Source organism: Chenopodium album, chromosome 6 (genome assembly GCF_948465745.1).
Source record: "Chenopodium album chromosome 6, dcCheAlbu1.1, whole genome shotgun sequence".
Classification (NCBI taxonomy): Eukaryota; Viridiplantae; Streptophyta; class Magnoliopsida; order Caryophyllales; family Amaranthaceae; genus Chenopodium; species Chenopodium album.
In genome coordinates this window covers 25452105-25466013 of record NC_137839.1, presented here as the reverse complement: position 1 = coordinate 25466013, position 13909 = coordinate 25452105, and positions in this window count along the sequence as shown.

Genomic DNA, 13909 nt, shown 5'->3' with positions numbered 1-13909 from the left:
AAAGGAGGATCGGGGATGATGGTACGAAGTGAGTCATGGAGTCACATTCGCCCGTTTTGGCCTCTACTCGATTCTTATAGTGAATAGCGATTCCTGCGATCTCAAAGGCATACAAACAAAATATTTAATTTGCTCCAAACTATTATTTAGCTAAATTGGTTGAATATTAATGCAATACATAATTCTATAATATTCGTGATCACTTGAATTAAGCAATAAGATTATAAAGGAACCTAAACCGGTCGTCCAAATTATCTTATTAGGCGTGATTTTCAATTACATATTCCCTTTAAACATGCAATATGGTGATCAATAAATATAATCGAATAACATCAATATTGGAAGCAATTTAACAATAATTCCAACAATATAAAATCGTTAGAAAAATAATAGAAATAAAAGGAACATAATTCTTACTTTGATTCTGTTTGTTTGCAACTACAAAATAATAAACGAGTTAGTAACTTCAAGGAAACAATAATAAAACAATAATTAAATTAAATTAAATAGAATTAATTTGGGGCCAAACCCTCAAACAGTTCTACCTTTCACGCCTTGGCTTAAGGACAGAACCACGAGTAAAGTATGGACTCCTTGGAGTACTTGAAGAAGGAATTTTGAAAGAAGAAGGGTAGGCTAGTGTTTAGGCTAAAGCATAGAAGAGAGAAAAACTAGAGAATTAATTGATGCCCCGTACATCAGAAATGAGGGGGTATTTATAGAAAAAATGTGCTGAGGGAACACACGGAACCCTAAAATGATAAAAACCCTAAAAAATTATCCCGCGACACGACACTATGTACCGTGACACGGGACATCCCACCGTCGGACGGGAAAAATTCCCGTGACACGGTGCACATTTTTTGTGACGCGAGAAATATTTTTTAAACGGGAGAGAAAACGCGTTAAGGGTTTACGCGGAAAGGACACGGAAACCCCCGTGTCACAGCAGGTGTCCCGTGTCATGGGAAACCCCACCGTCAGACGGGAAATTTTCTCGTGACACGGTGGACTGTTGCCGTGACGCGGGAATTTTCAGTCTGCTTTTTCGTCTAAATTCATTTTTAACCCTAATTTCATTCAGCATTTTAAGTGTCGATTGATACTTTCGGGCTATTTTATGATTTTATTATTATTTGGGCCAAAATAAGAAAATAAATAAAAAGTTTGGGCTAAAATTAAAAAATTAGTTTGGGCTGAAATTAAAACTATGCTTTGACCAAACATCAAGACTGATCCATGGACTATTCAAAAATTGAATTTAATTAAATACGATTTTTTAAGCACTCTCGGGATTAAATACTGAACCCGACCAATAGTGGCGGTGAAAGATCGTTCATCATCGGGTTTGGTTTTGGGGAGACATTTTTAGGTGTCTACAGACTCCAACCACCATCTCTTTTTATTTAAAGGGGACGAAATTATTCCCTTTCCTGGTGAGTTCGAGGCCTTGCTAGGCTTCCCTACAAATACTCTCCATGTGACTTACTCGCCCCCATTGTCAGATCCCAAACCTATATTCCTAAGATTTTTCGGCTTGTCCGACAATGATATGACCAATATTGGAACTGAAGAAGGCGTGAATTTAATTCAATTTATTGAACATTTCGTCGCCCCTCGTGACAACATGACTAAACAACGCTTTAATTTCGTGCTTTATGCTATTGTCTTCTTGTCAATTGTTTACTTAGGATAGACAAAGAATATGGAGATTATTCCATGGTGTCCGTAGTAGAGAAAATAGAGGGATGTCATTCACCCGCTCCTTTGGATTTGGCAGAAACCATTTTATGCTTGAATTGCCTTAGAGGAGACCCTAACGAAAATGGTTTCACGGGAAGTCCACTCCTATTACACGTAATTTTTTTCCGTCGTTTTTTGAGCGCAAGCCAGGAAGTTGCGCTGGAATGTCCAGCGCAATCTTCTGCGCTGCGCGCGGATGGCCCGCGCAACTTATTCTGATGTGCGTGCCACCTGCTCGTGTAAAAACTGATTTTTTTTTTATTTATTTTTTTCAGATTTGGCTCATGGAGCGTTTGCGAATAGTTGATCAGCCACAAAATATCGAGGCTAATGGAGTACGGACATTCCCTGGACGTCGAATCCTTTATAAGAACAAGAATGAAGAGGAATGAACGTCGTTTTTCTGTCACGGGGTTCCTAACATAAGTTTTGTGATTCCTTGGTGGAACATAAATATTATGGTTGGGAGTAGTCTCAATTGCCCTTACATTAGGCTTTTAAGCCTATCTGGTGCTACTTACATTTTTCCTTGCAGGCTAATGAGACAATACGGGATGAAACAAATTATTCCCCCGCAAGACTGTGATGCACCCAAAGATTTGACTTTTAGACCCGAGCGAATTTTTCGTTGGATAGAGTATTGGTCAAGTCTTCCAAGGTGGGTAGTACAAAATCCTGCTGCGAGTATTTTATTATCTTCCTTTTATAAAGCTTGGATGAATGCGGCGGATAAGGGCGAATTAAACAAGGCCCGATCTCAATATCAAACTGCCACGGCTCCCAATCCACCTAAGCATTTAATGCATTCGGCCACCACTACCCCTCCTAGTGGCCAAAACAAAGGAGTGAGAAGAAAATTGGACTTCTCATCTCCTAAGGCGCGTTCGAAGGAATCCAAAAGGAAAGCTCCCTCCAAACCCGCACAAAAAGGTGTGATAATCAAGGAACCTTCGCAACAAACTCGAAAGAGGACTCTAACAAAAGCTTCAGAAAAGGGAAAAAGGGTTGAAAAAGCTCCTATTCCTAAATTGAAGAACAATGTATGGGTCAAGAAGAAGACTGTAGGAGAAAGCTCTAAGGTTTCTGAAAATACTGCGATGGAAACTACTCCTCCATCATCCGTGACAATTGAGGATATAGTGAAGCCTTAGAGTGTTACACAATTTCGTTGTGTTCTCTCTCTCTCTTTTTTTTTTTTTTTTTTTTTTTTTTTTTTTTTTTTTTTTTTTTTTTTTTAATAAAGTGTAATCACTACTATGCCCCTTTTCTTTATTTATGATCTAGTTCAACAATGTCTCCTTTTTTTTTGAATTTGAATGAAATAAAAATGAGCTTTATGTTCTGATATTTTGATATGACCGAATCATATAGATTGCCTACGTATTCGTATCACAAAATCAGGTCATTGCGTAGTTCTAATTCTTTTATTATGTATATTTTTTTTTTATTTTTATTCTTTAACTCCTTAAGTAGAAATTAAATGAAAAAATTAATCAAACTTTGTTTAAAAGGAATTAAATCAAAGTTTAATTTTTATATTCTCCAAGTACATGTTTATATTCACGAAACGCCCTCCTTTTATCGCAAGTAGAAGTTAAAACTTCGTTCAAACAAAAAAGTTCGGGTTCGCAGCTTTACGATCAGGTGGCGCGCGCAACATTTAAGGTTGCTTGAAACTGTCGCGCGCAACTATTCCAGTTGCGCGCGACACCTGTACTACGAGTGTTTCGAAAAAAAATTTATTTCTGTGCTATTACCCCTCCAAGTGTGAAGATTTTTTTCGTGAAGTTCGATAAAAAATCTGAACACTTAGAACGGTTTATTATTTCTAAATTACCCCCCAAGTGTTATGTATTTTATCGTGTCATTCGGTAAAATACATAACACTTAGAATCTTTCAATTGAATGCTAATTAAAGTTAGTTGTATGAATGAACGAGTTAATCCGGATTTCATATGTAATATTTCTTAAGTTGATCAATATTTATTAATTGGGGAATTTCATCTCCTCCAATGTCCATTAATCTGATGGCTCCTCCTAATAGGACTTCAATTACGTGGCAGGGACCTATCCAATTAGGTTTGAATTTCCCTCTTGGATCGGTAGGTGGACCCCTAACCTCTTTTAGTACAAAGTCACCTTCTTTTATATTTCTAGGTTTTACTCTTTTATTGAAATGACGCGCAATGCGCCTTTGGTAGACTTGTACATGATACAAAGCTCTTAATCGTTGTTCATCGAATAATAAAAGCTCCTCATACCTCGCTCTTACTCATTCAGCTTCCGGTAGCTTACTTTCGAGTACGATGCGTAGGGATGGTATTTTCAGTTCGACTGGTTGAACTGCGTCCATTCCGAAAACTAAGGAGTATGGAGTTACTCCTATTGATGTTCGTATAGACGTTCTATAACCCCATAGTGCGAAGTGTAGTTTATTCGGCTTGTCTTTATAATTTTCTGCCATTTTCTTAATGATGTCTGATATATTTTTATTTGCCGATTCTATAGCTCCATTCATTTGAGGTCTGTATGGGGATGAGTGATGATGTTTTACTTTATAACGTGTTAAGAGGGTCTCGACTTCAGCTTTGAATTGAGATCCCTAATCACTAATTAGTTCGTGTGGAACTCCATATCTACAAAATATGTTTCGTTCAAGAAACTTTGCGACATGTTTAGAAGTGATATTCACGTAAGAACAACCTCAATTCACTTGGTGAAGTAATCGATGGCTACCAATACGTACTCGTGCCCTCCTGCTCCTGTTGGAGAGACTTTTCCAATTATGTCAATTCCCCAACTTGAAAAGGGCCAAGGGGAAGTGAGATTATATAGTTCGAATGGTGGAAGGTGTTGTAAATTAGCAAACATTTGGCACTCTGGACATTTTTTGACATATTGTATGCAATCATGTTCCATAGTGGCCCAATAGTACCCTTGTCGCGAAATTATTTTTGCAAGCATTTTACCATTCATGTGAGGTCCACAAACACCTTTGTGAGTATTCTCCATAAGGCGTGTGGTTTCGGGTTGGTCTATACACAATAAACATTGACCATTAGGTCCTTTTTTACATAATAGACCGTATTGAGCTGCAAGTGTTTGTAAGGCTCGTTGGTCTTTCGATGAAGTATTTTCGGGATATGTGCCATGAGTAATATATTTGAGGATATGATCATACCAAGGATTGTTCCCTTCGATGTCATTAATTTCCTCTATTGCGTTGCAATATGATGGTTCTTCTCTTCTATCAACGCATAATGGCATCATATTCAAGTGATCTGGAATGTTGATCATTGAGGCTAATTTTGCTAGCGCATCAACAAATTGATTATCATCCTTGGGAGATATTTAAAGTCAATATGTTCAAAGGGCTCGACGAGTTGCTCTAGGTGTGCTTGGTATAATATCATTGTGGAGTTCTTTATTTTCCATTTTTTCAGTATATGATTTATAATCAAACTGGAATCTCCATATACCTCTAATTTTTGCACACTTATGCTAGCTGCTGCTTCTAATCCAATAATGCACGCTTCACATTCTGCGGCATTATTAGTAACCTCAAAGTCTAGTTTGATAGAGATTAGAGTATGTTCTCCCTCTGGACTTATGAGTAACACTCCTACGCCACATCCTTTTTGGTTGGATGCACCGTCGAAGTACATTACCCATTTGTCATCTTGTGTCATGAGAATCTCTTCATCCGGAAGATGAGTAGTTTCTGCATGACTTGTTTGAATTGGATGTTGGGCCAAAAAGTCGGAAATTACTTTTCCCTTCATTGATTTTTCTGGAATATATTTTAACTCAAATTCGGCCAACATCACCAACCATTTGGATATTCTTCCTTGTATAGGTGGTTGTTCAAACAAATACTTTATCGGATTTTGTTGAGAAATCACATGAGTAGTGTGTGGTAGCATATGATGTCGTAATTTTTTAGTTTCCCACACTAATTCTAAACTTGTCTTTTCTAAGGTGCTATATTTCGTTTCATATTGGATGAATTTTTTACTTATGTAATATATTGCACGCTCGACTTTTTCTACCTCTTGTGCTAACATGGCGCCCGTGGCCATGTCTGTAAATGTAATGTGTAGCCTAAGAGGTAGTTTGGGTACTGGTGGTGCTAAAATCGGTGGACTTTTGAGATAATCTTTGATTTTCTCAAAGGCCCTTTGGCATTGATCGTCACATTCATATTTTTCCTCTTTTTTCAATTTTTTAAATATTGGCTCACAAGTCATAGTCAATTTGTTGATAAATTGACTAATGTATTGCAGTTTTCCAAGGAACCCCCTAATTTTTTTTTCTGTTTGAGGGGGGGGGGGGGGGGCATGTCAACAATTGCCTTTATTTTGGAGGGATCGATCTCAATACCGCGTGTGCTTACTACGTATCCGAGTAACTTGCCAGAAGTTACTCCGAAGGCACATTTTTGTGGATTTAATCGCATGTTGTATTTTTTTTATGCGAGTGAAAAATTTGCATAAAGCTTTTATATGTCCCATTTAATCTTTGGACTTTACAATCATATCATCCACATACACTTCTAATTCTTTATGCATCATATCATGCAAGAGAGTCGTAGCCGTTCTTTGGTACGTAGCTCCTGCATGTTTTAAACCAAATGGCATGACTATATAGCAATACGTACCCCAAGGGGTGATAAAACATGTCTTTTCTTCGTCTTCTTTTGCCATTAAAATTTGGTTGTAACCTTCGTATCCATCCATAAAGGATAACATCGCATGTTCATCCGTGTTATCTACCAATATATCAATATGTGGTAGAGGAAAATCATCTTTAGGGATAGCCTTATTAAGGTCCCTAAAGTCGACACACATGCAAAATCGTCCATCCTTTTTAGGGATTGGGACAATGTTCACTACCCATTCTGGATAATTACATACGCGAATGAAACATGCGTCCAATTGTTTTTGTACTTCTTCTCTTATTTTTAACGCGACGTTAGTTTTCATTCGTCGAAGTTTTTGTTTTATTGGTTTAGAGATAAGGTTCAAGGGAATGGTATGTTCCGCAATTTTCCTATCTATTCAAGGCATGTCCTTGTATCACTAAGCGAACACGTCTTCGAATTCTTTGAGCGTCGATATGAGGGTCGATCGCTCTTCCGAATTTAGAGTTAAGCCAATTTTGACTTCTCTTTTGTTTTCATTAGTTCCTATATTGATTGTTTCAGTTTCTTCAATGTTAGGGTTCTTTTGTTCTCGTTCATTCATTAGTTCAACCAACTTATTAATATCTTCATTATATTGATTGTTATAGCATTCGAAAGATTCAATAGAAGGCATATACTCGGAAATAGAGCTCGTATTATTAGAATAAAAAGAAAGTACATTAAGAGAAGAATCCTTTTTGGAATCTTCGTTCTTAGAACTAGAAAATAAAGACTCAGTAATGGCCACAAGGCCTAGATTCCCAGCTTCCCTAGAGTCTATAATAGATTCGTCGTCCGATTCTTCAAACATCTTCCCTTCGCTTGTGATGATTTCCAGCTTATCGCCTTTGTGATTGGTCCACTTGAAAGATTTCCTCCACCCATGCTCCAAGGTTTCATTAGAAGGGGTGATCAATGAAGTTGGGTCAAAAGCTTTATCTTGGATGGCATTTTGATTGGTCATTGCAGCGACATGATTTTTTTCTAGTCCAAATAGCAAGTTAAATGCTTGCCTATCATAGCACCCTGGAATTGGGTATTTTGATTTAACGATACTAAAATCGTCATCCAAGAAGTAGAAATCGTGAAATATTTCGAATCCAGGCTTCTTGATTCCTTCCAAAACTAGTGGTTCTGGAAAGTCATAGCATGGGTAGTCTTTTCCCTCCCTAATGAATTGTCCATTAAGGATTTGTTGGTAGGATAGGAGTAAAGTGACTATCCCTTTCTTGTTTTTGTCTCTTCGTGCTTTGTTTTTCGCATCGTAAGACTTCAATTCTTATTTGGTTGGTTTATATCCCAATCCAAAGGAGAAACTTTTCTTTGGGATAGGAAGTAAGAGAGATTTCTTCATTCCTATTCCTAAAGGCATCCTAGGAAAGTAACTACTCTTGAGTAAGATGTTGTTTACTATCCGGGTGGAATATGGGTCAAGCTTGAAAGGTTCTTTCAAGTCTTCTTCCATTTCTATTGTGTATATTGGCTTCGCGACAAATCCCCACATGTCCTCTTCATCATTATCGTGGTTTATTTCTAAGAGTGATTGATCATTTATTGCTATTTTAAGTGGAGAAGCATGTATAGTCATAGGAAGCCCTTGATAGTTCAACCTAATCATTTGATGAAGTGGGGATGGTATTGCACCAAGCTCATGTATCCAAGGACGTCCAAGTAAAAGGTTGAATGTAGGTTTTATGTCCATAACATGGAATTCAACCATCTTTTGTATTGGGCCTGTGGTAATTGGTAGCTTAACAGTTCCACACACTGATCTTCTAAAATTGTCATAGGCCCTAATGCTTTGTGTTGTTGATTGAAAATCTTTTTTTGGATTAAGGCCTAAGTATTTTGCAGTTCGCAATGGGCATACGTTTACAGCTGACCCATTGTCTACCAAAGTTAGAGGGATGTTGTATCCCTTGCACCCCACAGTTAAATATAATGCATTGTTGTGGGTAGTGTCTTTTGAAGGCAAATCATCATTAGTGAAAATGATTGATTTGTCAGATTTCTTGCTAGTAAGCAAGCTAACGAGCTCTTGAGGGGTTGTGTCTATGCTTACAGACAAAGTCGTTATAAGAAAATTCCTATGTTCTTTAGAAGTACTTAGGAGTTCCCAAATGCTAACATTTGCCTTAGATTGGCGAAGTTGTTTGATCAATGGATCTTCCACCTCAAGTGGAGGTGGTATTGCCTTTTGCATTTGACCTTGAGTTTGATTTTGTGTGGTCGAAGATCCCTTTGGTGGTGGTGCTTGGTAAACTTGCCCAGAACGAGTTAGATGATCTATCTCGTTTGGATTAGTTGTAGGACTCATAAACCAACTTTCTTCTAGAGGCTTTGAGCGTGCCTCCATTTCAAGATGTTCCATGAGCTGACCTTGATGCCATTGTTCATCCAAGGAGAGATTTGATAAGTCTTGTGACTTCCCCAAGAAATGATCCCAATCAAACGCTCCATTTGTTTCATTTTGTAAACAAGATGGAGGTGGGACAGCGACATACTTAGAGATATATAAGTCTTTAAAGTTGTCGTCCCATAGTCCACATACTTCATTAGTTTCCCCTACGAGTATTATGGATAGAGGTTCTCCTTTAGGTGCGATATAGTTCAAAGGATTGAACATATCACTTCCCATATGGTCCTCATTGATGTGAAACACCCCTAAGAGGGATGCATTATTATTAGGTTTCGGCGTGGGAATTCTCTCATCGTCTACCAAATCTTGTATTTTATGCTTTAAGACAAAGCAACGTTCAATATCGTGTCCATTGCCTCTATGATAAGCACAATAAGCATTACCATCCCAATTAGCAAATCTTCTTTCTAGTGGAGTGGGTGGTGTTGGTCCTGTTGGTGCAAGTAAACCTTTTTCATTTAATTTCTCTAACAATTCTATATAGCTCACAGGAAATGGAGTAAATTTTCTTTCTCTTGTTCATCTTTTCCTAGGATCATTATATTGATTCGTGTTATTGTATTGCGTGGTGGTCGCAAATACGTCAATAAAGGATGATATGCTATCATTCCCCTTCTTGTAGTTATTTTTAGGTTGATGATGATGATGGGGTTTATTTGATTTTTCTTTAGCAAGATCATCTTCAATCCTAGTAGCCACGAAATAGACCTTTTGAAAAGTGTCTAAACCAAGGTAACGTAGATGTTTGTTGTACTTTTCATGACAGTTGTTAATGAATTTTTGTACTAATTCGCGGGTAGCCTTTGGGCAAGGTGGGTCGCCTTTTCTTGCCATCTACCATAGAAAGCAAGGAAACCTTCATCGTCGCCTTGCTTTAGCATTTCGAGTTCGTAGAGTGGATTTGAACTCTACGTTACTCTCATATTGGGTAATGAAAGCCGAAACTACATCTTCCCATGTTGCCTTGAATTTTGGATCTAGCCCATAGTACCACTCTCTTGCGGTTGGGTCTAAAGATAAAGGGAAAGTCAAAGCATAAAGCTTAGGATCAACTCCCTTTAATGCCATGGTGCCAGTAAAACACATTAATTGATTTTGTGGATTATTTGTCACCTTAAATATTGGCAAGTCCGTTGCTACGAACTTTTTAGGTAAAGCAAGTCCTGCGGGAGGAGCAAACTTCCAACGAATTTTCTTTGATGGATAATTGTTACATCTTTTCTTGAAAGGCTAAGGCTTCAGCATTTTTCTTATTAACCTTTTCAATCTTCTTAATTATTTTCTCCTCGGCTTCTTGAGCCTTTTCCTCTCTCAAACGAAGAATCTCCTCTTGAAGTTCTTCAATGGTTGACATTGTTGTTGGACTAAGACTAGTTGTCGAAGAAAAATGGTTTGAAAGGGATTGATCTTTGGATGGTAAACGTAGAAGGCGAGTGCCCGGGAGTCTTCTTTCCCAAGATTGGAAACCGGCCCTAGAAGAAGTACGAAAGAATAAATAAACCGATACGCTTGTTTAGAAGGGGAAGAAAGAAAAAGAAAATGACGCAAGATATATTCGAACGGATAACATCGCCCTTAACAATTCTTGAATAAAGATATCGTTTTGACGAGTCAATTTGTTTTTTGAAAAATCAAAATTGATTCGTACAGTGGGCGCGCGCAAGTGATTCAGTTGCGCGCGGATGTCACACGCAACAAAATTACTTGCACTGGGAGGGGTCGCGCAACTCAATGAGTTGCGCGCGCCACCTGGTCGTATGATTTTTTTTAATTCGAGCGCTTTTTTTTGTTTTCCCTTTTTTTTTTTTGCATTGTTCTTTTTGTTTTTTTTTTATGTTACCCTTTGAATATGACTTTAAATCACAAAGAGACGACTTCGTGATTGGGAACCTAGACCAAATTAAAAGGAAAAAAAAAGAAGACTATCCTACCACGTTGCATATAGTCACATAATCACATAAGCATGCCACAAGTCAAGATTCACGTATTGCCATTCTAAGGTCGAAAAAGGCTTGGGTGTCCAAGGTACCATATCTTAAGAAACGACGCACAAATTAATCACTCAACGAGTTGACCTATGCCATCGTCCCCCCAACATTTTGTTGGCGATATGGGTGGGATGATTGTTATTGATTTCGGGATAGAAGCCTAGTGTTGGCAACCCTTAGTCAATGAGCCAATCCCCAATGTTTAAGTGTGTTATACTTATGCATGATGCAATGTTGCTTGTTTGGTTTTTACTTTTGTGTAAAAGAAAGATATTATGCGTTCAAGTCTCGCTCTCTAACTAGAGATTATCCAAATTAGTTCTCGTTACAACCCATAGGCAACCTGGTGTTGGAAACCTTGGACCATAACTACGAACTAATCATGTAACCTCTAACTCCCCAGTGGAGTCGCCACTGTAAGGAGGGTGATCCCATCGTAAGGGGTACTCTTCTTAAATGCCCATGGCCCTTTAAAAGCCTAGGACTTTACACTTGTTAGGGTGTATTTGGATTTGAATTCCTGACTGTTTGGGGGACCTTGAATTAGAAATGATTCTATCATACACGTTTTTTTTGTATGGAACAAGTAGGAGTCGCCAATGAGTTTTAGGAAAACCCATAAACCTCGTTCATGCCTTTCTCCCAAGTAGAGTTCAAGGGACATTTAGCATGAATCAGAAGTTTACCCATGCCCAAATTGGTCTACATAAACCAGAAATGAGTTCGAGAGCGAGGGTACCAAGATAACGTTCCCTTTAGAGGGGAATCGCGATCCTAGCCCTAGTGCGGCCTCTACTAGCTCTTCCTTTGCACAATTTCATCACCAAACAATATATGCAATGTGATACCTAAAACTATGTTAGTTGATTTTATTTACACACATCAATTCACATAGGAATTACATTGTAAGGTCGTTATTCTTATTTAATTAAATTCGCGAAAATAACAAGAAAATAAACAATATTCGCCTTGGCTTAAGTGATCAACCAACAATTATTTTATTCAATTCTAATCTTTATTTAACGAAAGATACTATATGGAATTAATTAATCAATTATTTTAAAGGTGATCAAACAACACTAATTAATTAATTAATTAAGGTTCTTTTAAACAAGAAAATAAATGTGATTTAACTAAGTGCTCGGGAATTTACCACTTCTCTTTGCTAGATCTCCGTTTAGAACACTTATGGATTCCTTCTTGTTGGGGAACCTCCACCGTAGTAACAAAGTATCAAAAGGGTTGAGTGTTTAGGACAAGAGGGTTAGGAAGCACAAGTTCACAAGTATTCTGCCAGCGTTTTTAGTTATTTTCTGTCTGTTTAAGCCTCGGATTAGGGTCTTATTTATAGGGAATGATTAGGTTTAGGGTTAATAGCATTATGACGCAGCAGGTGTCGCGTGCAACTGGATGAGTTGGGCGCGGCTGTCACGCGCAAGTGAATAAGTCGCGCGCGGATGATGAGCGCAGTTATTTGTCTTGCGCGCAGCTCTATGGTAAGATTCGATTTTCCAATATTTTTATATTCTGAATCTTTCACGAGCCCATCTCTAGAAGTTGCGCGGAGTGCTGCGCGCAACTGAGTAAGTTGCGTGCGACAGCTGGGCGCGACTTTGTGAGATGCGCACGACATTTTCCGTGGCAACTTATATTTTAACCTAGACGCTCCTAAATCCGTCATTATTGGGTTTTAAGCACGGGCTTAAGCCTAATTATGATCGGGTTTAGTTAATTGGACCTTGTATTGGCCTTGTTCTTTTATTCGAGCTAGTCTTCTGTGTTTTGTGGCGTAACCAATTATCCATAAGTATTCTTCACTTTAATCCAACACGAAATGGCTTCATTTATCGTCATTGCACTTCCTGTCGGGACAGAAGGCCAAAAGTAGATGTCTACAGTTAACAATTTAGTTTCTCTTTTCCCGGATGTGATCCGGTAACAATGTTTATCCGACTTTTGCCGGTTTTGAATGGAAGTATGCCGACTAAGTCAGCTTTAGAAATTATATTCTTGATTTATGCATATATATATATATTTTTCTTTCTGAAATTTTTTGCCTATCTTTTTAAAGCATGCGGCAATATCAGACGGTAGAACAGTATACCGGCTATTCTTGCACCTGACGGCTGTGTGATTGGTTTCGGTACTACTATGATTGATTGACTTTGGAATGTTTGATACTTTAAAGAGTATGGAATGTTCCTAAGTCAGTCAATCACAGTAGTGATTGCCCCAAACCAAGTGCACAACCGGCATTAAGCAGCCGTTATACCCAATTCAATCATCCTCGTAGGATTCTTTACTAGACAAATGAACGACAAACGTTTGCCTGCCTATCTATGGAACAAGACGCATTGTTCGCTTGTTTATCAAGTCTTAGATAGCTTAGCGGTTTTCTGGGACATTCTCAATCCATTGCACCTTTATTGCCTGCCCCATTGGAGCATGTGGCACAACTTGTTCAATAGTTTAACAGAGAACTTTGGTATTTGCCGGCTGATGTCTCTTGACATCCGGCTCCTACACTTGGTCGTTCTATTAAACTATTTTGGTTAGACAGCTATGAGTTGACCAATTTGGTCGTTCAATCTTTGCCGTCTGCATATTCTATTAGAGCAGACGATAGAATGCCCTCTGCAACGATAACACCCGGAGGGGAGTCGCCAGACGCCTTACTCAAATCGGAGCAGACGAATTTATAAAAAACAGTTTTGCATCCGGCCATTGGCCTCAACCTTAATTCTAATTTCAGCTACTATGTCTTTTGACTTAGTTTAATTTCACATTTAAATGTCTAACTGTGAATTACCAAGACAGAGGTTCTGTTTACAAGAATAGTGTTAGCCGCTAAGTTTTAACTTAGCTTATTTCAGTTGTTATCCTCCTGTGTTTTTCACAGACAGCAACTAAATTACGCATGCATACAAAGCAATTAAACTGATACGGAAACAAAAAGCAACTTTTCATAGGCTTTTTATTTACAAAAATTTACAAGTCTCAGAAGTAGTACCTTTTCAAGTTATCTACGTTCCAAGTTCTAGGAAGCCACCTACCGTCTGGAGTTTCCAGGCGGTAGGT